Consider the following 26,919-nt stretch of genomic DNA (forward strand, 5'->3'; position numbering starts at 1 on the left):
GGTACATAGTTTGGGGATAAATCGAGCAATAAACACATTTTCATCATGACATGGACTGTATCGAGATCACTGTTGAAGAAAGGTGTAAGAAATCATGTTATGTTTTACCCACGAGTTAATGACGACTAAATGCTTTTGATATGTTTCACTTTGTTTACAAAATGATAGATGTCGTGGCTTGGCGCTTGTCTTGTTATCGACTATTCTGTATGTCACTTTTAGGAAGCATTCCTCCTTAGAAATGGGTACCAAACCAACCTCCTGCTATTATTATTTTTTTAAAGTGCTTATCATATCTGCTGCCTGTCAAGGTGTACAGTTGAGAACAAGTTCTCATTTACAACTGCGACCTGGTCATGATAAAGCAAAGCAGTGTGACAAAAACAACAACACATAGTTACACATAAACAAACATACAGTAAATAACACAATAGAAAAAATCTATGCACAGTGTGTGCAAATGTAGTAAGATTAGGGAGGTAAATAATAAATAGGCCATTGTGGCGAAATAATAAAAATGTATCATTAACACTGGAGTGATCAACGAAAGAGAAAAAAAAAATATGGGGATGAGGTAGTTGGGTGGGCTGTTTACAGATGGGCTGTGTACAGGTGCAGTGATTGGTAAGCTGCTCTGATAACTGATGCTTAAAGTTAGTGAGGGAGATATGTCTCCAGCGTTTTTTTTTTTTTTTGTGCAATTCGTTAGTCATTGACAGCAGAGAACTGGAAGGAAAGGCAGCCAAAGTAGGTGTTGGCTTTGGGGGATGACCAGTGAAATACACCTACTGGCGCGTGTGCTACGGGTGGGTGTTGCTATGGTGACCAGTGAGCTGAGATAAGGTGAGGCTTTACCTAGTAAAGATTTATAGATGACATAGAGCCAGTGGGTTTGGTCGACGAATATATAGCGAGGGCCAGCCAATGAGAGCATTCAGGTCGCAGTGGTGGGTAGTATATGGGGCTTTTGTGACAAAACGGATGGCACTGTGATAGACTGCATCTAATTTGTCGAGGAGAGTGTTGGAGGCTATTTTGTAAATCACATCGCCAAAGTCGAGGATCGGTAGGATAGGCAGTTTTACGAGGGTATGTTTGGCAGCATGAGTGAAGGAGGCTCTGTTGCGAAATAGAAAGCCGATTCTAGATTTAATTTTGGATTGGAGATGCTTAATATAAGTTTGGAAGGAGAGTTTACAGTCTAACCAGACACCTAGGTATTTGTAGTTGTCCACATATTCTAAGTCAGAACCATCCAGAGTAGTGATGCTAGTCTGGCGGGCAGGTGCGGGCAGCGAACGGTTGAAGAGCATGCATTTAGTTTTACTAGCATTTAAGAGTAGTTGAAGGCCACGGAAAGGAGTGTTGTATGGCATTCAAGCTCGTTCAGAGGTTTGTTAACAGTGTCCAGAGAAGGGCCAGATGATTACAGAATGGTGTCATCTGCGTAGAGGTGGATCAGAGAATCACCTGCAGCAAGAGCGACATCATTGATATATACAGAGAAAAGAGTCGGCCCGAGATTTGAACCCTGTGGCACCCCCATAGACTGCCAGAGGTTCGGACTTGACACACTGAACTCTATCTGAGAAGTAGTTGGTGAACCAGGCGAGGCAGTCATTTGAGAAACAAAGGCTATTGATTCTGCTGATAAGAATGCAGTGATTGCCAGAGTCGAAAGCCTTGGCCAGGTCGATGAAGACGGCTGCACGGTACTGTCTTTTATCGATGACGGTTATGGTATCATTTAGGACCTTGAGCGTGGCTGAGGTGCACCCATGACCAGCTCGGAAACCAGATTGCATAGTGGAGAAGGTACAGAGGTACAGTGGGATTCGAAATGGTCTGTGATCTGTTTGTTAACTTGGCTTTCGAAGACTTTAGAAAGGCAGGGCAGGATGGATATAGGTCTGTAACAGTTTGAGTCTAGAGTGTCTCCCCCTTTGAAGAGGGGTATGACTGTGGTAGCTTACCAATCTTTAGGGATCTCAGACGATACGAGAGGTTGAACAGGCTAGTAATAGGGGTTGCAACAATTTCGGCGGAAATTTTAGAAAGGGGGTCCAGATTGTCTAGCCCAGCAGATTTGTAGGGGTCCAGATTTTACAGCTCTTTCAGAACATCAGCTATCTTGATTTGGGTGGAGAAGCGGGGCGGGGGGTGCAGAGCTGTTGGTAGGGGTAGCCAGGTGGAAAGCATGGCAGGCTGTTGAAAAATGCTTCTTGAAATTCTCGATTATTGTACATTTATCGGTGGTGACAGTGTCTCCTAGCCTCAGTGCAGTGGGCAGCTGGGAGGAGGTGCTCTTATTCTTCATGGACTTTAGTGTCCCAAAACGTTTTGGAATTAGTGCTACATGATGCAAATTTCTGTTTGAAAAAAGCTAGCCTTTGCTTTCCTAACTGCCTGTGTATATTAGTTCCCAACTTCCCTGAAAAGTTGTATATCACGGGGGCTATTTGATGCTAATGCAGTATGCTACAGGATGTTTTTGTGCTGGTCAAGGGCAGTCAGGTCTGGAGTGAACCAAGGGCCATATCTTTTCTTAGTTCTACATTTTTTTAATGGGGCATGCTTATTTAAGATGTTGAGGAAAGCACTGTTAAGGAACAACCAGGCATCCTCTACTGACGGGATGAGGTATGACTCCCATGTGTGCTGTCCAGTTAAATGGTTTAATTCATACATTTTTAGCTTTTAGTAATCCATCTGAAAATCACTGTGAAATTGACCCCGACATTCACCTTTATGTGCCAGTTGCACTTCTATGACATTCCGGATTGCCGTAGTTGTACATTAATCCCGTCCAAACAAGAGGCCTGGAAGTTAAAAATGATTTTTGCTTTTGTCACGTACACCGGACAGTGCAGTGAAATGTTGTTTTACAGTAGAGGTGTCCAACTCATTCCTTGGAGGGCCTAGTGTCTGCAGGTTTTTGTTTTTTCCTTTCAATTAAGCCCTAGAAGACCAGGTTTGGGGAGTTCCTTACTAATTATTGACCATGATTTATGAATTAAGTACAAGGGAGGAGCGAAGACCCTCATACATTTGGCCCTCCATGATATGAGTTTGACACCTGTGTTTTACAGGGTCTGGCCATAACAGTACGGAGCCCCTGGAGCAAGTGCCTTGTTCAAGGGCACATAGACAGATTTTTCACCTCGTCAGCTTGGGTATCAGAACCACCCCACTATGAGGTAGTAGGATTAGTGCATCTACTTTGCTTCTCATGCTATATAGCTGAGAGTTGAAATGATACGATTCACAATAAATGCATGAACTCATGCATTATTATTATTATTATTATTATTAGCAGCAATTGCTAACCACTTGCTTTCTACCAGAAGGTTGGGCGCATGTTACTCCTCCTCGGTGGTTAGTTAATAACATAAATAATGCTTTTATAATAAACTGTTCATTATAGTGGTTGTACAGAATGACACAAATATTAATTTTCAGTCTCCTGCCTCAGTTTGTATGATGGCAATTTGCATATACTCCAGAATGTTATGAAGAGTGATCAGATGAATCGCAATTAATTGCGAAGTCCCTCTTGTCATGCAAATTAACTGAATCCCCCAAAAACATTTCCACTGCATTTCAGCCCTGCCACAAAAGGACCAGCTGACATCATGTCAGTGATTTCTCGTTAACACAGGTGTGAGTGTTGACGAGGACAAGGCTAGAGATAATCAGTCCTGTCATGCCAACAGTAAAGCATCCTGAGACCATTCATGTGTGGGGTTGCTTCTCAGGCGAGGGACTGGGCTCACTCACAATTTTGCCTAAGAACACAGCCATGAATAAAGAATGGTACCAACACATCCTCCGAGAGCAACTTCTCCCAACCATCCAGGAACAGTTTGGTTACGAACAATGCCTTTTCCAGTATGATGGAGCACCTAGCCATAAGGCAAAAGTGATAACTAAGTGGCTTGGGGAACAAAACATCAATATTTTGGGTCAATCCTCAAGAGGCGGGGTGGACAAACAAAAAAACTAATTCTGACGAACTCCAAGCATTGATTATGCAAGTATGGGCTGCCATCAGTCAGGATGTGGCCCAGAAGTTAATTGACAGCATGCCAGGGTGGATTGCAGAGGTCTTGAAAAAGAAGTGTAGATTCTTTGCATCAACTTCATGTAATTGTCAATAAAAGCCTTTGACACTTATGAAATGCTTGTAATTATATTCCATATTCCATAGTAGCATCTGACAAAAATATTCTAAAGACACTGAAGCAGCAAACTTTGGAAATTATTATTTGTGTCATTCTCAACTTTTGGCCATGACTGTTGTATATGACAAACCGATTTTAAATTTAACACGTATTACAACCTGTTTTGAAGTACAATACAATCCTGAGTGGCGCAGCGGTTTAAGGCACTGCATCTCAGTGCAAGAGCACCATAGTACCTGGTTCGAATCCAGGCTGTATCGCATCCGGCCCTGATTGGGAGTCCCATAGGGCGGCGCCAAATTAGCCCAGCATCATCCGGTTTTGGTCGGAGTAGGCCGTCAGTGTAAATAAGAATTGGTTCTTAACTGACTTGCCTAGTTAAATTTAAATAAATAAACAGAAGCAAAGGTAAAATCTCATCATCCACGCTTCATTGCACATTTAGCAACATGAACTTGGCACATTGTTTTTGTCATATTATGGGGTTTAAAGACTACCCCTGCATGTCCTTGCCCTATCATTTGAAACATTTATACCCAACATATTTAGCATGCTTCTATACAATTGGTTTACCCTTACTGTTGCTCGGGTTGACTTTAATGCAAGTTACTCATTTTAAATCAGAAAGCTTATTTGGTGTGTTGGCTCATGGTGTGTGTGTCTTGTTACAGTAAGAGCTTGCCAGGAGCATTACTCTGGAGAAGGGCGAGACCCTGGCAGATGCAGAGGGGGATGTGTTCAGAGGATTGCATAAGTCTCATGTCCACCAGCCTTTCCGAAGGGAAATATTTGGGGATATGGTCTTTTAGCTTCTGTGGATACTTGTGGTGCAGCCAAGGGAATGGTTGATCTTTCCACGAGTGACCTAGACATTGAAATAATGTAAAGAGATCTTTGGTCTATCGCTTGTGACCGTCTCCGTGTGAGGGATAGTGACACACATTCTGTGACTGACCCAGCTTGTCTCTATCACTGACGAACATCCACTTCCGTCTCCAGAGGTGGTAGCATTCTGCTACACCCGCAATAACATCTGCTAAATATGTATGTGATCAATACAATTTGTTTTGATTTAGTAGAGCACACATGCAGCATCAACTCCCTGATCCTGGGGAAGACCCTCCATCACCAAAAATGCTGCCTGCCCATCGGGCTGTGTGCCGGCATCGCCCCCTTCAACTTCCCCGCCATGATCCCTCTGTGGATGTTGCCCGTTGGCATGGCGTGTGGCAACACCTACCTGCTGAAGCCCTCAGAGCGGGTGCCAGCCTGCATCATGCTCTTGGCCAAGATGCTGCAGGACGCTGGGATGCTATATGGGACCCTGAACATCATCCATGGCAGGCAGGACGGTAAGAGAATAGCGACATGCCCCATCACCTGCTGTTCTCTGAGAGATACAGCGGGGAGAACAAGTATTTGATACACTACCGATTTTGCAGGTTTTCCTACTTACAAAGCATGTGGAGGTCTGTCATGTTTATCATAGGTACACTTAAACTGTGAGAGACGGAATCTAAAACAAAAATCCAGAAAATCACATTGTATGATTTAAGTAATTCATTTGCATTTTATTGTATGACATAAGTGTTTGATCACCTACCACCAGTAAGAATTCTGGCTCTCGCAGACCTGTTAGTTCTTCTTTATGAGGCCCTCCTGTTCTCCACTCATTACCTGTATTAACTGCACCTGTTTGAACTCGTTACCTGTATAAAAGACACCTGTCCACACACTCAATCAAGCAGACTCCAACCTCTCCACACTGGCCAAGACCAGAGAGCTGTGTAAGGACATCATTGTAGACCTGCACAAGGCTGGGATGGGCTACAGGACAATAGGCAAGTAGCTTGGTGAGAAGTCAACAACTGTTGGCGCAATTATTAGAAAATGGAAGAAGTTCAAGATGACGGTCAATCACCCTCGGTCTGGTGCTCCATGCAAGATCTCACCTCGTGGGGCATCAATGATCATGAGGAAGATGAGGGATCAGCCCAGAACTACACGGCAGGACCTGGTCAATGACCTGAAGAGAGCTGGGACCACAGTCTCAAAGAAAACCATTAGTAACACACTACGCCGTCATGGATTAAAATCCTGCAGTGCACGCAAGGTGGGGACCCTGCTCAAGCCAGCGCATGTCCAGGCCCGTCTGAAGTTTGCCATCTGGATGATCCAGAGGAGGAATGGGAGAAGGTCATGTGGTCTGATGAGACAAAAATAGAGCTTTTTGGTCTGAACTCCACTCGCCGTGTTTGGAGGAAGAAGGATGAGTACAACCCCATGAACACCATCCCAACCGTGAAGCATGGAGGTGGAAACATCATTCTTTGGGGATGCTTTTCTGCAAAGGGGACAGGACGACTGCACCGTATTGAGGGGAGGATGAATGGGGCCATGTATCGCGAGATCTTGGCCAACAACCTCCTTCCCTCAGTAAGAGCATTGAAGATGAGTCGTGGCTGGGTCTTCCAGCATGACAACGACCCGAAACACACAGCCAGGGCAACTAAGGAGTGGCTCCGTAAGAAGCATCTCAAGGTCCTGGAGTGGCCTAGCCAGTCTCCAGACCTGATCCCAGTAGAAAATCTTTGGAGGGAGCTGAAAGTCCGTATTGCCCAGCGACAGCCCCGAAACCTGAAGGATCTGGAGAAGGTCTGTATGGAGGAGTTGGCCAAAATCCCTGCTGCAGTGTGTGCAAACCTGGTCAAGAACTACAGGAAATGTATGATCTCTGTAATTGCAAACAATGGTTTCTGTACCAAATATTAAGTTCTGCTTTTCTGATGTATCAAATACTTATGTCATGCAATAAAATGCTAATTAATTACTTAAATCCAGAAAATCACATTGTATGATTTTTTTTGTTTTAGATTCCGTCTCTCACAGTTGAAGTGTACCTATGATAAAAATTACAGACCTCTATACTTTGTAAGTAGGAAACACTGCCGATTTTGCAGGTTATCAAATACTTGTTCTCCCCACTGTATCTGGAGGCATTACTAATGTGATGTGAATTATTCAATTTGTCTCTGTGCTTTGATTCTCATGCATTGACGTCGTTGTTGTATTACAAAGTGCAGAGATTATGAATTGATTTTGGCTGGCCTGTCAGTGCTCAAGTCCCTGTCTTTCCCAGCTGTATACCTTATGTGATCATCCAGCCATCAGCTTTGTGGGCTCCAACCAAGCTGCAGAGGACATCTATGAGAGGGGATCCAAAAACGGCATGAGAGTACAGTCCAACATGGCAAGTGTGACATGCATATGTTGTTTCTAGAAATAAACAGAGGGTGGCAGTGTTGGCTTAGAAACGGTTGTTGAAGGATTTCCTCTCTGCTTCTCTTCTCCAATTTGGCTGATTAGCTGTACAGCTGGAACAGGGATTGAGCCAGACAGCCAGTTACACACGTTGTGGAAGTTAGTCTAATAATTTCTGTTTTTGTAACAGTCTTTTTTTATTGGAATTTCACAATTGTCACCCATATTAAGAGATACAACAACAGAGACAAAGCAAAACAAACAGCACTCACTTACACATACGTGTGTGTATGTATATATATATATATATATATATATATATATATATTGCTCCAAAAAATAAAGGAAACACTTAAACAACACAATGTAACTCCAAGTCAATCACACTTCTGTGAAATCAAACTGTCCACTTAGGAAGCAACACTGATTGACAATAAATTTCACATGGTGTTGTGCAAATGGAATAGACAACAGGTGGAAATTATAGGCAATTAGCAAGACACCCCCAATAAAGGAGTGGTTCTGCAGGTGGGGACCACAGACCACTTCTAAGTTCCTATGCTTCCTGGCTGATGTTTTGGTCACTTTTGAATGCTGGCGGTGCTTTCTCTCTAGTGGTAGCATGAGACGGAGTCTACAACCCACACAAGTGGCTCAGGTAGTGCAGCTCATCCAGGATGGCACATCAATGCGAACTGTGGCAAGAAGGTTTGCTGTGTCTGTCAGCGTAGTGTCCAGAGCATGGAGGCGCTACCAGAAGACAGGCCAGATGGTCAGAAACAGACTCCATGAGGGTGGTATGAGCATGTGACAGACGTGACAGAGTCTGGAGACGCCGTGGAGAACGTTCTGCTGCCTGCAACATCCTCCAGCATGACCGGTTTGGCGGTGGGTCAGTCATGGTGTGGGGTGACATTTCTTTGGGGGGCCGCACAGCCCTCCATGTGCTCGCCAGAGGTAGCCTGACTGCCGTTAGGTACCGAGATGAGATCCTTGTGAGACCATATGCTGGTGCGGTTAGCCCTGGGTTCCTCCTAATGCTAGACCTCATGTGGCTGGAGTATGTCAGCAGTTCCTGCAACAGGAAGGCATTGATGCTATGGACTGGCCCGCCCGTTCCCCAGACCTGAATCCAATTGAGCACATCTGGGACATCATGTCTCGCTCCATCCACCAACGCCACATTGCACCACAGACTGTCCAGGAGTTGACGGATGCTTTAGTCCAGGTCTGGGAGGAGATCCCTCAGGAGACCATCCGCCACCTCATCAGGAGCATGCCCAGGCGTTGTAGGGAGGTCATACAGGCACTTGGAGGCCACACACACTACTGAGCCTCATTTTGACTTGTTTTAAGGACATTACATCAACGTTGGATCAGCCTGTAGTGTGGTTTTCCACTTTAATTTTGAGTGACTCCAAATCCAGACATCCATGGGTTGATAAATTTGATTTCCATTGATAATTTGTGTGTGATTTTGTTGTCAGCACATTCAACTATGTAAAGAAAAAAGTATTTAATAAGAATATTTCATTCATTCAGATCTAGGATGTGTTATTTTAGTGTTCCCTTCATTTTTTTGAGCAGTGTGTGTATATATACAGTGGTGCAAAAAGTATTTAGTCAGCCACCAATTGTGCATGTTCTCCCACTTAAGAAGATGAGAGGCCTGTAATTTTCATCATAGGTACACTTCAACTATGACAGACAAAATGAGAAGAAAAAAATCCAGAAAATCACATTGTAGGATTTTTAATGAATTTATTTGCAAATTATGGTGGAAAATAAGTATTTGGTCACCTACAAACAAGCAAGATTTCTGGCTCTCACAGACCTGTAACTTCTTCTTTAATAGGCTCCTCTGTCCTCCACTCGTTACCTGTATTAATGGCACCTGTTTGAACTTGTTATCAGTATAAAAGACACCTGTCCACAACCTCACAGTCACACTCCAAACTCCACTATGGCCAAGACCAAAGAGCTGTCAAAGGACACCAGAAACAAAATTGTAGACCTGGACCAGGCTGGGAAGACTGAATCTGCAATAGGTAAGCGGCTTGAAGAAATCAACTGTGGGAGCAATTATTAGGAAATGGAAGACACGCAAGATCCACGCAAGATCTCACCCCGTGGGGTCAAAATGATCACAAGAATGGTGAGCCCAAAGTAACAAAGCCTACCATCAGTAACACACTATGCCGCCAGGGACTCAAATCCTGCAGTGCCAGACGTGCCCCCCTGCTTAAGCCAGTACATGTCCAGGCCCGTCTGAAGTTTGCTAGAGAGCATTTGGATGATCCAGAAGAAGATTGGGAGAATGTCATATGGTCAGATGAAAACAAAATATAACTTTTTGGTAAAAATTCAACTCGTCGTGTTTGGAGGACAAAGAATGCTGAGTTGCATCCAAAGAACACCATACCTACTGTGAAGCACGGGGGTGGAAACATCATGCTTTGGGGCTGTTTTTCTGCAAAGGGACCAGGACAACTGATCTGTGTAAAGGAAAGAATGAATGGGGCCATGTTTTGTGAGATTGAGTGAAAACCTCCTTCCATCAGCAAGGGCATTGAAGATGAAACGCGGCTGGGTCTTTCAGCATGACAATGATCCCAAACACACCGCCTGGGCAACGAAGGAGTGGCTTCGTAAGAAGCATTTCAAGGTCCTGGAGAGGCCTAGCCAGGCTCCAGATCTCAACCCCATAGAAAATCTTTGGAGGGAGTTGAAAGTCCGTGTTGCCCAGCAACAGCACCAAAACATCAATGCTCTAGAGGAGATCTGCATGGAGGAATGGGCCAAAATACCAGCAACAGTGTGTAAAAAGCTTGTGAAGACTTACAGAAAACGTTTGACCTCTGTCATTGCCAACAAAGGGTATATAAAGTATTGAGAAACTTTTGTTATTGACCAAATACTTATTTTCCACCATAATTTGCAAATAAATTCATTAAAAATCCTACAATGTGATTTTCTGGATTTTTTTCTTCTCATTTTGTCTGTCATAGTTGAAGTGTACCTATGATGAAAATTACAGGCCTCATCTTTTTAAGTGGGAGAACTTGCACAATTGGTGGCTGACTAAATATTTTTTTGCCCCACTGTACACATACACCCACACCATTTTCCTCTTCCCGCTCGGCGCTTCTCTCACCCCATCCCCATCATTGCGTCTCTCAATATATACATTTTAAACAAACTTACAAACAGAAATTAAACAAAAAAGCTCAGTTTAAACCAAGACGTTAGTGTAATTCTGAAATACAAAGATCACCACCATTCTCTAAGAGAATCCTTGCAGCATAATAGCTGATACCTCAGGTTCTAGGTAATTTAGATAAGGTTCCCATACTTTGTAGAACTGAAGTCTATTTTTTTTACACATTCACATCATCTACAAATGAAATGCACTGGTGTAATGTAAAGCACTTACAATATTTTACTTTCTATTGTTTGTTCACTAAAGTTCTTTAAGAGGATGAACTTTTGAGACCATCTCTGTTTGAATCTGCATTCAACCACATTGAAGACATGATGTAATGGGCTTTTACTTGAATTGGATCACTCTCCTTGGTATTGAAGTCAAGTGCTAGGAGGCTAAACATTTCCCTCTTATGCTCTGCTGTAGGGAGCAAAGAACCATGGTGTGGTGATGCCTGATGCCAATAAGAACACTCTGAACCAGCTGGTGGATTTAGGGAACCAGAACAGCGCTGCATGGCCCTCTCCACAGCCATCCTGGTGGGCAAAGCCCTCAGCTGGCTGCCTGAAGTGGTGGAACGTGCCAAGGCTCTGCGCGTTAACACAGGTACCTCACCCTGCTCACACCTCCCACCCTAACCAGCCCTAATGGGCCCTCTGCTTAGTCCTCTTAAAGCCACCCACGCAGCCCTAACCACGTCTCGCCTCTTAGCTGTACCATAACTTCAGATGGGGCTGAGCTGGGAGAGAGGGCTTGAGTCACTCATGCTGCAAATTTGCGGTGTCATTTGCGCCAAACGCTTAAGAGTAGCTCAGAGCATCAAGTCTTTGTGAAAAGAAGTTGTTGGGGAGAAGAATAAATGATGCCTCTTATTTGCAATGATATACTCTCTAATTTGTGTGGCTGCATTTAAACAGCCATTTTAGAGGGAGTGCTGCTGGGTGCCCCTCGCCCTAGCTGGGCTTTTGTGTTTGTGTGTGGCTAAAGGGGTATTTGTGTGGCTGTGAGGGAGAGTTCTCACTGCAGGTTCTTTTTCGGGAACCCTCTCAGGGGACAAGGTGTGAGTGGACGTGGGGCCAAGCAGAGGGTCAACAGCCTGATCCAGAGTGGGGTGGATGAGGGAGTCCAGCTGCTGCTCAACGGCAGGAAAGTCAAGGGCTATGATAATGGCAACTTTTTGGGACCAACCATCATCGGCAATGTCACAGTAAGTTTGTGTGTGCTTGCAGATGACACGCTGTAATGCCAAAAATTATGTTCATTTCTGTGCAAATCCTGAATCTGTCATTTCATTTTATCTTAGCCCCAGATGAAGTGCTATACTGAGGAGGTCCCTGGGCCTGTTTTGGTGGTCCTGGAGGCTGAATCTTTAGATGATGCCATCAGCCTGGTCAACGATAACCCCTATGGCATTAGCACAGCTATCTTCACCACAAACGGAGCCACAGCACGCAAATACACTCACGAGGTGGACATAGGCCAGGTGAGTAGCTGTGGACCCCTGTGTGTCCCCCTATGTCCTGGGAGAATGGAGCCATTCATATCCTTCTGCCATGTCTATACCTTAAACAAGGCGGACATCGCACCTCTGTTCTAAAACATACACTCAACAATAATTATTTTCCATGAAAAGTATAGCCTTGTTTGCGTCTGCTCTAAAATCAACTCTTCTGCCCCTCACCACCTGGCCCCATGTGGACTACAAATAGCTATAGCAAATATGTGCCTTTTTAATCAAAACAGGGGGACATAGAAATACATTTTCCTGGTAGGATTATAGGAGAGAATCTTAAATTAAACTCAAAAGGGATTCCTTAGGACCTGTTAAATATTTTAAAGCATAAATATGGCCTGACTTTACCCTATTTGTTTGCGGGCCTCAGCTATACCCAGTTATCTCTTCACATGACGGAGGACACCGTGTAGGGCAGGCCATGTGCTGTAATCACCTACAAACCTCGCTGTAACAAAAGCCTCATCTTTTTTCGCTCCCTCAGCCAAAAGGCTTGACTCCGGTGTCCAAAATTACTCCTGCTTTTTCAAACATGCTCAACCAACCGTGAGTTTCCAGTGGCCTCAAAAACAACAAGCAATGCTTTTCGATTTGATGTAATGAATTTCATGCATTTAGTACACCTTCCTCTCCCAGAGTTACTCATCCAGTTGCTCTGATCCTGTTTGAGTCAACAGCTTGCATTTCCAGTGCAGTAATGGAAGTTTGTGTTTTTCAGATTGGGATAAATGTTCCTATCCCTGTTCCTCTGCCCATGTTCTCCTTCACTGGCTCACGAGGTTCTTTCAGAGGAGCCACCAACTTCTACGGCAAAAGTGTATCAGTTGACATAAGGTAAGGTAGACAAACATGAGGTTGTGCTGGACAATTTCCACATGAAGGTTGGAATTTCTGTGGCTGACTAGTGATGTAAACCACCCGGTCCTCTTAACTAGTTAACTGGTCAAAGCCAACTGTATTCAGTCCAGATTTTCAGCTTTGTTTAATGTTCTCAGTGATGTAATACGGTCATGATGCCACATCTAGTTACAGAGCAGCATATTATAGTTGTCTTCCCTACTTTCTACTGGTTTCTACCCTACTTTCTACAGGTTTACACACAGATCAAAACTGTTCTTCACAATGGAAGGCAGAAGACTCCACTGTGCAAACTCCTTCAGTTTACATGCCAACCATGGGACGCTAACTGGTCTGGAGGAAAACATTTCCCATGTATTTTATGAAGCAAAATGTCAAAACTTCTGTGCAGTCCCGTCGTCATTAGTTGCTAATTACCCACAGATGTGTTTTTTTCTTCTTCAATGGTATCTCAAGATTCACTCACTCACTATGCATAAATAGTTTGGCTTCATTGTTGATTGACAGTACCCTTGTTCTATGCAAGTTTCTAGCAATTATGTGTATATTAGGCTAGCAGCTCCCAAGGGTTCTCACAGATCATGACGATCTATGTTACGTTTTTGGCAATAATGCTAAAAAGGCGTTAAAAGGGAGCTTAAACAGTGTGAAGTACTTGCATAGCTTTTCTTCGATGCAACGTCAGTGTTCAAATTACACTGCCTCAACAACATTATGATATTGATGAATGTGTAGCTGCCAAATGGGATGCCACTATTAATCATGGATTCAGTTCATCTGGATCTTAGAAATGTGTGTTATGCGCACATCCTGTGGTGCAGTTATTCCTGCATGTGTCAATATTTCATTACCTTCAGTACATGTTGCATTTTAATAAAAAGCAATCCATTTTCATTGAACCCTTTATCGTTCGTCTGTCTGTCCTGACTCCTTTTAAAAAGTTAAAAGTTTTCCTTTTGTGCGCTTTAAATGATGACTATCAGAAAATACCACACAAACGTTTTTCACAAAACCATCAACATAATTCTGGAGACTTCATTTGGAGCAGCAAAATTCTCAGACCGACCGTGACACTAACACCGCAGGGGACTGTCGGGGAGCTCATGTGTTCTGGATATCCGGCTGGGGTTGGAGGGCAGGGTGTACACAGGCGCCTGGGTGATGGTCGCAAGGGACGGCTCCTCTGTAATTCTGCAAGGCATATGTCATTATGTAACAACAAATCTACAAGGTCTGATAATAAATCACTCTCACTGCTGGTGTTTAAACATGAGACAGATAAATCTACCGAAGCTTTGTAATTACAAAGAGAAACCAGGACATTCTCCTCAAGTATTGTTTTGGTGTCTTACCCGGGATCTGTGTCGTTCTGGTTCCTTCCCAACCTATCAAAGGTTGGCTCAGATTCCTGCAAAATGAAGAGTAGATTGAAATGCTGTAGATTTTAAAAAGGAATGTTTTCCCCTACTGTGGCAGCTGTTCTCTCTAGCTGTAGACTGCAGAAATGAGTCATTATGATTCCTACTCTACTGGGTTTCTGTAAATTCATCCTAGGTCACCAAATGCTCTGTTTGCAAGGCTAGACACCAGGACAATGTTGACACCATATACATTCAGATCCCCTGCACTCAACTTGACAATGATGCTGCTAGCTGTTCCCTAACCACAGGCGTTCAAATAACTAAATCAACTCCTTGTGCACGTGAAGTGGGGCCAAGAGGCTGAAGGCAAATCGGCGTGGCCAGATGTTTGTTTCCAAGCACAGGACTCTGTGGCCGGCCCTATTTTTACTATTGTGCCCAGACTCTTTCTTCCTTCTTTTTAAGCAGCTGTACGGAAAAGAAAATGATGTTGATGTTACCATAAACTGATGTTTTATGGTATCCTCTTCTGCTGACCAAAGAGCTGTTTATTTGTGACTCCTTTTTAAATGTCTTAAAGGCCCTCAGACTGTAGTACGGCTCGTGCTTCTTATGGTATCTCTGCGTTTTCATCTCAACTCTTTATTGTGCCATGGGTTTTGTTTTCATGTTTAAATGATTCCAAATTGATGGTATCATCTAAACTGAACGCAGTAGAAATAGAAAAGAGGGAAGCTAACAATGAGCATGTCTGCTGGCAGACAACACAGGACCCACACGATGTAGTAGCTAGCTGTTACCTTGCTTTCTGTCTGTTCATTTTGGCAGTCTAAGCTCTTTCTCCTTCTGCTCCCACATGAGTTCAGAGATGTCAACCCTGTTGCTCTGGAGATTTTTCCTGAAACACAAGTGTAGTGGAAAAATTGATTTTCATGTAGGAACAGTCTAGACATTATTTGTCAACTTTTGAACAGTGTACTGTGTTTTGAATAGATGACTGCTGAATCATATACAGCTGACAAGTAGTTGCTACCAGAGAAATGGGGCAATGTACGGTAAGTGGTGGTGATGACCGCAGGCAGGCCACTTCTCAGCCTCCTCCAGGTCGGTGTGGACACTGTTGGTGCTGTGAGGGTTTTTTGGGGGAGGTGTGGATTCAGGAGTACTCCTGCTTGCCTGACCAGGCCTTACGCATCCTCCTACGGTGGGCCTCCTGCCTGTACTGCAGCCAGCAGGCCTGGATCTCATGCTTCACCTTGCCCAGGGCCTCCTGGAAGAATCATTCTAGCTCTGTGCATTGCTTCACAATGCTGTGGCTGCCGCATCACTCGCCCCATCTCCTTCTCCCGCATGGCCAGCAGCTTCTGCAACTTGTCCAACTCCACTTGGCCGGCCTGGGTGCTGTCCAGGGCCCGGTGCTGTGTCTCTCAAACTCCCCCACCATGAGCCCTAGGGCCTGCTCCAGGGTCCCCACCTTCCCCCTCAGCTCTGCTATCTCCTGGGCCCTCACCTGGGACACATTCTCCATCAGCTCACTGGTCTTCTAGGGGTGGGAAATATAGGAATGGTTGAGGGGTTAGTCTTAAAATATGGTTGCAATCATCATGACAATATACATATGGCTTTCTCCAAGGTAACGTAGTTAATTAAAGCCACTAAATGGCATGTTGATGAATGAATAATGTTTTGGGGGGGCTTAATTGCCGAATGGAAGGAGTTTTGAGCATGGAAGGAAATGGAAGGAGTTTTGAGCATGGAAGGAAATGGAAGGAGGTTTGAGCATGGAAGGAGGTTTGAGCATGGAAGGAAATGGAAGGAGGTTTGAGCATGGAAGGAGGTTTGAGCATGGTAGGAAATGGAAGGAGGCTTGAGCATGGAAGGAGGGTTGAGCATGGAAGGAGGGTTGATGGATGGATGGGAGCGAGCGTGGAAGGGAATGGATGGAGCGTGGAAGGGAATGGATGGAGCATGGAAGGGAATGGATGGAGCGTGGAATGGAAGGAGGGTTGAGCATGGAAGGAGGGTTGAGCATGGAAGGAGGGTTGAGCATGGAAGGAGGGTTGAGCATGGAAGGAGGGTTGAGCATGGAAGGAGGGTTGAGCATGGAAGGAGGGTTGAGCATGGAAGGAGGGTTGAGCATGGAAGGAGGGTTGAGCATGGAAGGAGGGTTGATGGAGCGTGGAAGGGAATGATGGAGCGTGGAAGGGAATGGAAGGAGGGTTGAGCATGGAAGGAGGGTTGAGCATGGAAGGAGGGTTGAGCATGGAATGAGGGTTGATGGAGCGTGGAAGGGAATGGATGGAGCGTGGAAGGGAATGGAAGGAGGGTTGAGCATGGAAGGAGGGTTGATGGAGCGTGGAAGGGAATGGATGGAGCGTGGAATGGATGGAGCGTGGAAGGGAATGGAAGGAGGGTTGAGCATGGAAGGAGGGTTGAGCATGGAAGGAGGGTTGAGCATGGAAAGAGGGTTGAGCATGGAAAGAGGGTTGAGCATGGAAAGAGGGTTGAGCATGGAAAGAGGGTTGAGCATGGAAGGAGGGTTGAGCATGGAAGGAGGGTTGAGCATGGAAGGAGGGTTGATGGAGCGTGGAAGGGAATGGATGGAGGGTTGAGCATGGAAGGAGAGTTGATGGAGCGTGGAAGGGAATGGATGGAGCGTGGAAGGGAATGGAAAGAGGGTTGAGCATGGAAAGAGGGTTGAGCATGGAAAGAGGGTTGAGCATGGAAAGAGGGTTGAGCATGGAAAGAGGGTTGAGCGATGGAAGGAGGGTGGAAGGGAATGGAAGGAGGGTTGAGCATGGAAGGAGGGTTGAGCATGGAAGGAGGGTTGAGCATGGAAGGAGGGTTGATGGATGGAAGGAGGGTGGAAGGGAATGGATGGCGCGTGGAAGGGAATGGATGGAGCGTGGAAGGGAATGGATGGAGCGTGGAAGGGAATGGAAGGAGGTTTGAGCATGGAAGGAGGTTTGAGCATGGTAGGAAATGGAAGGAGGCTTGAGCATGGAAGGAGGGTTGAGCATGGAAGGAGGGTTGATGGATGGATGGAGCGAGCGTGGAAGGGAATGGATGGAGCGTGGAAGGGAATGGATGGAGCATGGAAGGGAATGGATGGAGCGTGGAATGGAAGGAGGGTTGAGCATGGAAGGAGGGTTGAGCATGGAAGGAGGGTTGAGCATGGAAGGAGGGTTGAGCATGGAAGGAGGGTTGAGCATGGAAGGAGGGTTGATGAATGGATGGAGCGTGGAAGGGAATGGATGGAGCGTGGAAGGGCATGGATGGAGCGTGGAAGGGCATGGAAGGAGGGTTGATGGAGCGTGGAAGGGAATGGATGGAGCGTGGAAGGGAATGGAAGGAGGGTTGAGCATGGAAGGAGGGTTGAGCATGGAAGGAGGGTTGAGCATGGAAGGAGGGTTGAGCATGGAAGGAGGGTTGAGCATGGAAGGAGGGTTGAGCATGGAAGGAGGGTTGAGCATGGAAAGAGGGTTGATGGATGGAAGGAGGGTTGATGGATGGAAGGAGGGTTGATGGATGGAAGGAGGGTTGATGGAGCGTGGAAGGGAATGGATGGAGCGTGGAAGGGAATGGATGGAGCGCGGAAGGGAATGGATGGAGCGTGGAAGGGAATGGATGGAGCGTGGAAGGGAATGGAAGGGGGCTGGAGCATGGAAGAAGGACTGAGCTGGGGTGACTTCAAACTGTCCTCGCTTTATTGAAATAATGGGTGAGATTATGGTATTTGCTTCAGAGAAACAGTGCCCCGAAAATGCTGAGGGGGAAGCCACTGACTTGGAACCCAGAAGCCAGTGGAAACTTGCCACAACCACCAGCCACCAGCTCGCACTGGAGGTGAGGGGTATGAGGGGCCGCAAGCAAAACAAACATGGGGTCAGCAAATATAAATAAAATGGGAAATACCATCTGAAATATGTCCTCTGGAGATCTGCCACGTGTTTAACAATTTAAAGACAAGTTATTGAGATGGTATTGAGATGATGAATGCCTACAGTTCTGTTTGTGGCGCCATTGGGGCTGGTGTACCTTATGCAGTGCCAGGGAGGCGTTTTCCTCAGCCAATGACAGTCATCTTCCTCCACTTAGTCTCAGCCAGGCACTAGGCTACCAAAGTTGTTGTTGAACATAAAGCGCGATGCGTTGTCTCGCTGCCTGACAGTTTTACCTTTCATGTGCCAAACTCTCTCTAAGGTATAAATGGCATAAAGGTGGTGTGCTGGGTTTGGTGATGTAGTAGAGAAAATTGAGTGACATCAAATTCCAAGCTTAGAATGTTGGGGAAGATTTGGTTTTAATTTGCCTTAAGTCACCAAATTGGTCTGAAAACGCAGGTGACATTTATTTCTACAATATAAATCACCAAGAACTGAAGTATAGAACTGGCAATACAATATAGAACAGGCAATACAGTATCAGTGTTGAAGATCATTTATGGACTATAAAAGAACAGACTTCAAAGTGTATATACAGTGCCTTGCGAAAGTATTCGGCCCCCTTGAACTTTGCGACCTTATGCCACATTTCAGGCTTCAAACATAAAGATATAAAACTGTATTTTTTTGTGAAGAATCAACAACAAGTGGGACACAATCATGAAGTGGAACGACATTTATTGGATATTTCAAACGTTTTTAGCAAATCAAAAACTGAAAAATTGGGTGTGCAAAATTATTCAGCCCCTTTACTTTCAGTGCAGCAAACTCTCTCCAGAAGTTCAGTGAGGATCTCTGAATGATCCAATGTTGACCTAAATGACTAATGATGATAAATACAATCCACCTGTGTGTAATCAAGTCTCCGTATAAATGCACCTGCACTGTGATAGCCTCAGAGGTCCGTTAAAAGTGCAGAGAGCATCATGAAGAACAAGGAACACACCAGGCAGGTCCGAGATACTGTTGTGAAGAAGTTTAAAGCCGGATTTGGATACAAAAAGATTTCCCAAGCTTTAAACATCCCAAGGAGCACTGTGCAAGCGATAATATTGAAATGGAAGGAGTATCAAACCACTGCAAATCTACCAAGACCTGGCCATCCCTCTAAACTTTCAGCTCATACAAGGAGAAGACTGATCAGAGATGCAGCCAAGAGGCCCATGATCACTCTGGATGAACTGCAGAGATCTACAGCTGAGGTGGGAGACTCTGTCCATAGGACAACAATCAGTCGTATATTGCACAAATCTGGCCTTTATGGAAGAGTGGCAAGAAGAAAGCCATTTCTTAAAGATATCCATAAAAAGTGTTGTTTAAAGTTTGCCACAAGCCACCTGGGAGACACACCAAACATGTGGAAGAAGGTGCTCTGGTCAGATGAAACCAAAATTGAACTTTTTGGCAACAATGCAAAATGTTATGTTTGGCGTAAAAGCAACACAGCTCATCACCCTGAACACACCATACCCACTGTCAAACATGGTGGTGGCAGCATCATGGTTTGGGCCTGCTTTTCTTCAGCAGGGACAGGGAAGATGGTTAAAATTGATGGGAAGTTGGATGGAGCCAAATACAGGACCATTCTGGAAGAAAACCTGATGGAGTCTGCAAAAGACCTGAGACTGGGACGGAGATTTGTCTTCCAACAAGACAATGATCCAAAACATAAAGCAAAATCTACAATGGAATGGTTCAAAAATAAACATATCCAGGTGTTAGAATGGCCAAGTCAAAGTCCAGACCTGAATCCAATCGAGAATCTGTGGAAAGAACTGAAAACTGCTGTTCACAAATGCTCTCCATCCAACCTCACTGAGCTCGAGCTGTTTTGCAAGGAGGAATGGGAAAAAATGTGTCTCTCGATGTGCAAAACTGATAGAGACATACCCCAAGTGACTTACAGCTGTAATTGCAGCAAAAGGTGGCGCTACAAAGTATTAACTTAAGGGGCTGAATAATTTTGCACGCCCAATTTTTCAGTTTTTGATTTGTTAAAAAAGTTTTAAATATCCAATAAATGTCGTTCCACTTCATGATTGTGTCCCACTTGTTGTTGATTCTTCACAAAAAAATACAGTTTTATATCTTTATATTTGAAGCCTGAAATGTGGCAAAAGGTCGCAAAGTTCAAGGGGGCCGAATACTTTCGCAAGGCACTGTATATAGTACCTAGTCTGTCCTTAGATGGCTTTCGAACTATACAGTACACAGAGAGGTCTTCCCCACTGTTCCAAACCAGGACCCTCTTCCCTGCAACCCTGCAAGGCATTCTGGAACTGCTTGGGATGTCATCATTGGCTTAGGTGATGTACACTATCTTAAGGAAGACAAACTGGTGTGGTCAAGAACCTTGGTTTCCCTCCCATGTTATTTATTTTGCCTCCTTTTTTTTCCTCCTGGCCTGAAGGTGCAGTTTGAACAGTAAAATTAGCCTGTAATTGGCCAGCGGAGACACTCACACAACGGCTTCATTGTGGGCCCTCTCATCCTGTTGGGCGATCCTCTGCTCTGCCTCCTCCTCTAGGTGAAACTGCAGCGAACACAGTACTCACTGTTCCTCTCGCCCCCCTCTCTATAGCGCAGTTAGGCTTTTCACACCTAAACATCTTTACCCATTAAATCCAATACTTTTAATTAGCCCAAGGCTAGTTTTCCCTAAGTGTATTTTTCATGTACAAAATAATTTGTCCCTTTTTTAAAGTCATCATACCTTTTTCACTGAAGAATGTGTGCTCCATTCTAGCTAGGCTTTACTTGTGCTCCCCCTCTGCAATGTACATGCTTTCTTTAATCTAGAAAATAGAGAGTTGATGATCATTGATAGAACTATGAAATCATTCACAATACTTCAGGGTATGAAACAAGGTTTCTGTCCATCTTGTTCTCATACTACTGAGCTCCTGTCCATTCGTGCTTTATTTTTCCCCAAACTCCTTGATAGTCTTCAGTTCACCCTGGATCATCCTGAACTCGATGGATCTCTTGAAGTTCTCATCCAGCTTAATGAATTTAAGAGTGTACTCTGAAACCTGCAACAACCAATCAGTTAGTTATACTGTATATTACTTGGATTTTGTAGTCAAAGAAAATGATATTCTCTATACAGCAGGTGTAAATACTGTATACCAATATTATTAGCTACTTTACGTATACAATGAACATTTTGAGAATGTACACTTTCCAAAGTGAAGTGTGTGTCCACTTCATATTTGTACGTGAGATGGCAGCTGCTGTTTCAGAAATATAACTGATGCAGATTTTCTGAGAAATTACCATAGCTTCCAGGAACCGGAGGAGAACAGCTGGGAATAAAATCTAAAAGTTAAGATGAAGTATTGCCTTTGCAACCAAACCCAAATCAGTCTGAGGCTGAAATCCGAGTTTAAATGCTGCTGTGTACACCCCAGTCAGAAATGACTAAAGTGGACAAAGTTATGGAAGGCAAGCAAAACATTCACCCACAGTCAGGTACAAGATGACTAAATGATAGGTTAGCAACCATTTGATTATAATGTTATGCCTAATTGTTAATTCTTTAGATTCATTTATGAATGCCATGCTACTTTAGATGCCACTTATTCTGCTATGTGACTGTGTGCTCTATACACTTAGGACAGGGATCAATTCAATTAGCCACAGCTTTCTTTAGAAAGCCTGCATTCTTTCATCAAATGGCCAGATTTGTGCTAAAGAAGTTTAGCATTTCTCTCTTCTCTGTTATTTCTAATGTTGTGCTTTAATTTGAAAAGAAAATATGGCACTGACCCAGTGGAATGACTGGAAAATGACAACTGCTAAATATCTTGATGATATAATTGTTTAGTTGCTGACTTTTTCAACATTGTCAGACTAATTTGAGACAGATGCCACGGGGCTCATGTTCTCTGAGTGCTTTTATGTGATGATTTCCATTAGCTAAGTCAATTTTCAAGATGAACCATTTTATCACTTTACAATGAGCAAAGGGGGTTGAGGGGCATGTCGTGAAATCACATCATTAGGGTCAACCACGAAAATAATTTTCCCGAATTAGTGCTACAATGGCATAAGTGACAATGCCATGCATGTCTAAAATGGCCGTGTTTTAAGTTGTTCCAGACCGAGCATCTTATTTCTCAAAAGCTTATTGGGTCCCATTTTTACCAGCATGGAGATGGAAAACAATTGTCAGCAAAAGTGGCACATTTTGTTGTTTGACCATTCCAATGGCAGTTAATTTAAATATCTATCTTTACTCCAATCAATGTGATGTATTTTTCTCTGTAGAGATCAACTGTCAAAATGAACCCGTAAATAACGTTGCACACCAGCACAAACAATCCATATGACACATGAGGGAAAGAAACCTTCTTAGCCTATACAAACTAGTTTTTATATGTTTGAGACCATGCACATTTTAACAACTTTTTTTTCTGTACCCAAAGAAGGGCATTACCAAAACATAATTTCTGACTATATGGCTGAAAGTGTATGGGTTTTTGTTTTTGTTTTCTTTGTTTTTTCATATAAGTTAGCATAGGGACTGCCTAATTATAAAGAACACTGTGCCCTGTAAGATGTAAACTGTCTAGTCACTCCGTGTTCTTTTGAATGTGGCTGTTAGGTCAACATGATGGAAGACTTACCTGGGAGGTTAGTTACCCAAACTTAATTCACAAAGACTAAATACTTACCAGCTGTTCATTTTCCTCAAGGGCCTGTTTTATTTAACTTTTTTTTAAATGGTCCCTCCAGCCTTGTAATCGGCAACAACAACAAAGTTAGGGAACAGGGGCGTTATGGATATGATAATTTTTTGTAATTAAAAAAAAAAAAAAAAGTTTGTATATCGTTGTATTTTACATTTTGTGTGACTATCAGTGTACCCGTTTTTGTTTTTTTGTGGACACCAACAGCTGAACAGCTGCTGCTTCTGCGAAAGCTAAAGAAGAGCAGCATTGACCTTTTCCGTCTCAATGTCAGACTCTTTATTGGCTTTTGACTCCTGTTTGCCTCATTTCTTTCCTTTTGTAGACATACAATTTGGACGAAGAATTGTAGTAGCTATACCTTGCCTAACAATAGCTAGCTAAAGTTAACTACCCCCAGTGTGATAACTAAGTTAGCTGCTGCTAACGAAATTCAAGCCATGACGACAACGCAAAGAACTTGTCTTACCCGTTAACATGATCATTATTTCCCTTTTTTTCCATTTCTTCTTGGGCATTGTTTAGGATACGATAATTGAACTGAGAAGAAAGAATGGGGCACTTATAGGCTAGCTAGGTAAGCTTCACTTCAAGCCGCTGGGGAACCTGTGTTTTACAATTTTGATACCATAGAAACCATATCATGTGGCACTGGCTGTGGACATGTTAGCAGTCTACTTCACAATCACCTGAAGCAGGTAATGTCATATGCACAGTATACAAAAACTATTCCAGGTCAATTTGACTTAGAATGCAATCACACAAACACATATTCAAATGAACAGGCTACACGCCATAAAGTTAGGCTAGCTACATAATACAAAAAATAGGATCTCTGTGCTACAAACACTCAAACCAATAAAATATGGAAACTTCCCATCAACAGCCCTTTGCATGAATATCAAGAAAGACATGTTCATTTTCTGCTTCTTGATCCTCTGTCATGTGAATATGTTAAATATAGCACACGTGACACATTGACACAGATCTGTTTATAGGCCTACATGAGGGAGGAGGTGCAGCCCCTGGTATGTACCATCATTTGCACCCCTTCTAAGAGGAATATTGTTCTGCGTGTCCTGGGAAGAACCTTGGGCCGCTGACAGGTTACACAACCACCAGGATCACACTGTTTTGTTGGATTACATAAATTGCGGAGAAGCCACAAAAGGTCAACAAATTGCAGTTGACTTTGCAGGCTCTGAACCACCTGAACCAACTGAAATAAACAATGTAAAGTCATTGCGGGTCATTTCAATCCAAAAGCTACTGTCACATTACATGCCCTCTCTTAACTGGCTTCCAAATTGTGCTTTATGGAGAAACTTGAAGGTGCCCAAGGAACATTCTTCAACCAAAAGTTGAACAAAAAAGTATATCGCAGATGTCAGGGTGTAGTTACTGTAAATTTAAGCATAAAGCTTTTTGCACTGGCATCATGCACAGAGTTTGAGGACTACATTTAAAGCTAATTGCTATGACAGTGAGTAGAACACTGAAATAACCCTGAGCATTTTGAAGCTGTCATTATCATTGGAATTGTAATGACATGGTTTAGGTCTCTTCAATAGAGTTTTGTGGTAGGACACCCGCAAACATGATATTCCTGAGGGTAACATTGCGGTATATTAATAATAGATTGCAAGGCTTGGATAACAATGCTTGGGTCACCTCTCATGCTTTAAAGCTTTTGGTTAAGATGCAACAAAACATCAAAAGTTGTGTTTAAGATACCACTGAGGATTTATTTTTGGACCTTTGACTAGTATTTGCTGTGTCTTACTGCCACCTAATTTCCACAAACTAACTAACTAGCCTACATATTCTGAAACGAAGGATGGTTGTGTACAATAAGCAATTACCTTGCTTTACTAAAGTGACTTTTGATCTAAACTATTTTCATTTTCAAACTAAACATACTCTTATCATAGTATTCAACCACGACCACTGAACAATCTAGTTTGTCTAGTTTCACAGTTTACAGCTCAGCTCAGAAGTTGTCCGACCATGGCTCTCCTCTAAAATCATTGTAATCTGATCATGAAGGTTTGGCATGTTTTGACACAATAGGGACAAGTAGTAAGATTCCAAGGAACAAATCAATCAAAACACTGCACATGATCCAAATACATCATTTTCTATAGTAGTACTTACTGTACGTTATTGTATGTCTGAATGCCAAACTTAATTATGCAGTAGTATACATTTGTCTTTGTCAGGGTATGATTCTTCTTCTCACAAAGGACCTTGGAGATAGCAGCATGGGGGAAAAGCAGACACGACATCATGGCTTTTGCAAGGACTGGAGTTAGTAACTCTAATATGACATCTTGTGTTTTTTGAGTGTGAGCAGCCAGCAACCTGTTAAATTGGCTCATATACCTTTGCTGTTGTCAGATCTCTGTCAATGTGATATCCCTGTGTTTTATATGCAGTATCAGTCAAATGTTGACACCTACTCATTCAAGGGTTTTTCTTAATTTTTTTAATGACTTTCTACATTGTAGAATAATAGTGAAGACATCAAAACTATGAAATAACACATGGAATCATGTAGTAACCAAAAAAGTGTTCAACAAATCCAAATAGATTTGAGATTCTTCAAAGTAGCCACCCTTTGCCTTGATGAGAGCTTTGCACACGCTTAGCATTCTCTCAACCAGCTTCATGAGGAATGCTTTTCCAACAGTCTTAAAGGAGTTCGCAAATATGCTGAGCACTTGTTGGCTGCTTTTCATTCGCTCTGCGGTCCAACTCATCCTAAACCATTGCAACTGAGTTGAGGTCCGGGGATTGTGGAGGCCAGGTCATCTGATGCAGCACTCCATCACTCTCATTCTTGGTCAAATAGCCCTTACACAGCCTGGAGGTGTGTTTTAGGTCATTGTCCTGTTGAAAAACAAATGATAGTCCCACTAAGTGCAAACCAGATGGGATGTTGTATCGCTGCAGAATTCTGTGGTAGCCATGCTGGTTAAGTGTGCCTTGAATTCTAAATAAATCCCCACCTCCTCCATACTTCTCAGTGGAACCACACATGCAGAGATCATCCATTCACCAAAATCTCAAATTTGGACTCATCAGACCAAAGGACAGATTTCCAAAGGACAGATTTCCACCGAACAGTTGATGTTTAGATGTGTATGTTACTTGAACTCTGTGAATCATTTATTTGGGGTGCAGTTTACTCTAATGAACTTATCCTTTGCAGCAGAGGTAACTCTGGGTCTTCCTTTCCTGTGGCGGTCCCCATGAGAGCTAGTTTCATCATAGTGCTTGATTGTTTTTGCGACTGCATTAAGAAACTTTAAAAGTTCTTGAAGTGTTCCTGATTGACTGACCTTCATGTCTTAAAGTAATGATGGAGTGTCGTTTCACTTTGCTTATTTAAGCTATTCTTTCCATAATATGGACTTGGTCTTTTACCAAATAGTGCTATCTTCTGTATACCACCCCTACCTTGTCACAACATAACTGATTTGTCTGAAAACGCATTAAGAAGGAAAGATAATTCCACAAATTAACTTTTAACAACGCACTCCTGTTAATTGAAATGCATTCCAGGTGACGACATCATGAAGCTGGTCGAGAGAATGCTAAGAGTGTGCAAAGCTGTCATCAAGGCAAAGGGTGGCTACTTTGAAGAATCTAAAATCTGTTTTGATTTGTTTAACACTTTTTTGGTTACTACATGATTCCATATGTGCTATTTCATAGTTTTGATGTCTTCACTAATATTCTACAATGTAGAAAATAGTCCAAATTTGAAAAACCCTTGAGTGAGTAGGTATGTCCAAACTTTTGACTGGTAATGTATATATTTCCACACACTGGAATAATACTGTGAAATTGTGAAACTTATAATGCCCTTTTAGTGTAGCTGTTTTGAAAAGACTGCCTGAAATTTC

General features: G+C 43.3%; 2 pseudogenes across 1 annotated transcript; one reads left to right on the top strand and one right to left on the bottom strand.

The window, feature by feature from the left end:
* Positions 1-241: 241 nt before the first annotated feature.
* Positions 242-13,923, top strand: LOC118944141 (methylmalonate-semialdehyde/malonate-semialdehyde dehydrogenase [acylating], mitochondrial-like; annotated as a pseudogene). Its single transcript, XR_016491551.1, has 9 exons — positions 242-245; positions 4,857-4,942; positions 5,263-5,528; positions 7,314-7,431; positions 11,071-11,311; positions 11,716-11,851; positions 11,948-12,127; positions 12,876-12,980; positions 13,249-13,923. The product of XR_016491551.1 is annotated as a methylmalonate-semialdehyde/malonate-semialdehyde dehydrogenase [acylating], mitochondrial-like (transcript).
* A 165-nt stretch (positions 13,924-14,088) lies between these two features.
* LOC149972103 (basal body-orientation factor 1-like) lies at positions 14,089-25,296 on the bottom strand (annotated as a pseudogene).
* Positions 25,297-26,919: the final 1,623 nt, after the last annotated feature.

Source organism: Oncorhynchus mykiss, chromosome 25 (genome assembly GCF_057628025.1).
Source record: "Oncorhynchus mykiss isolate SJ-2025 chromosome 25, ASM5762802v1, whole genome shotgun sequence".
Lineage (NCBI taxonomy): Eukaryota > Metazoa > Chordata > Actinopteri > Salmoniformes > Salmonidae > Oncorhynchus > Oncorhynchus mykiss.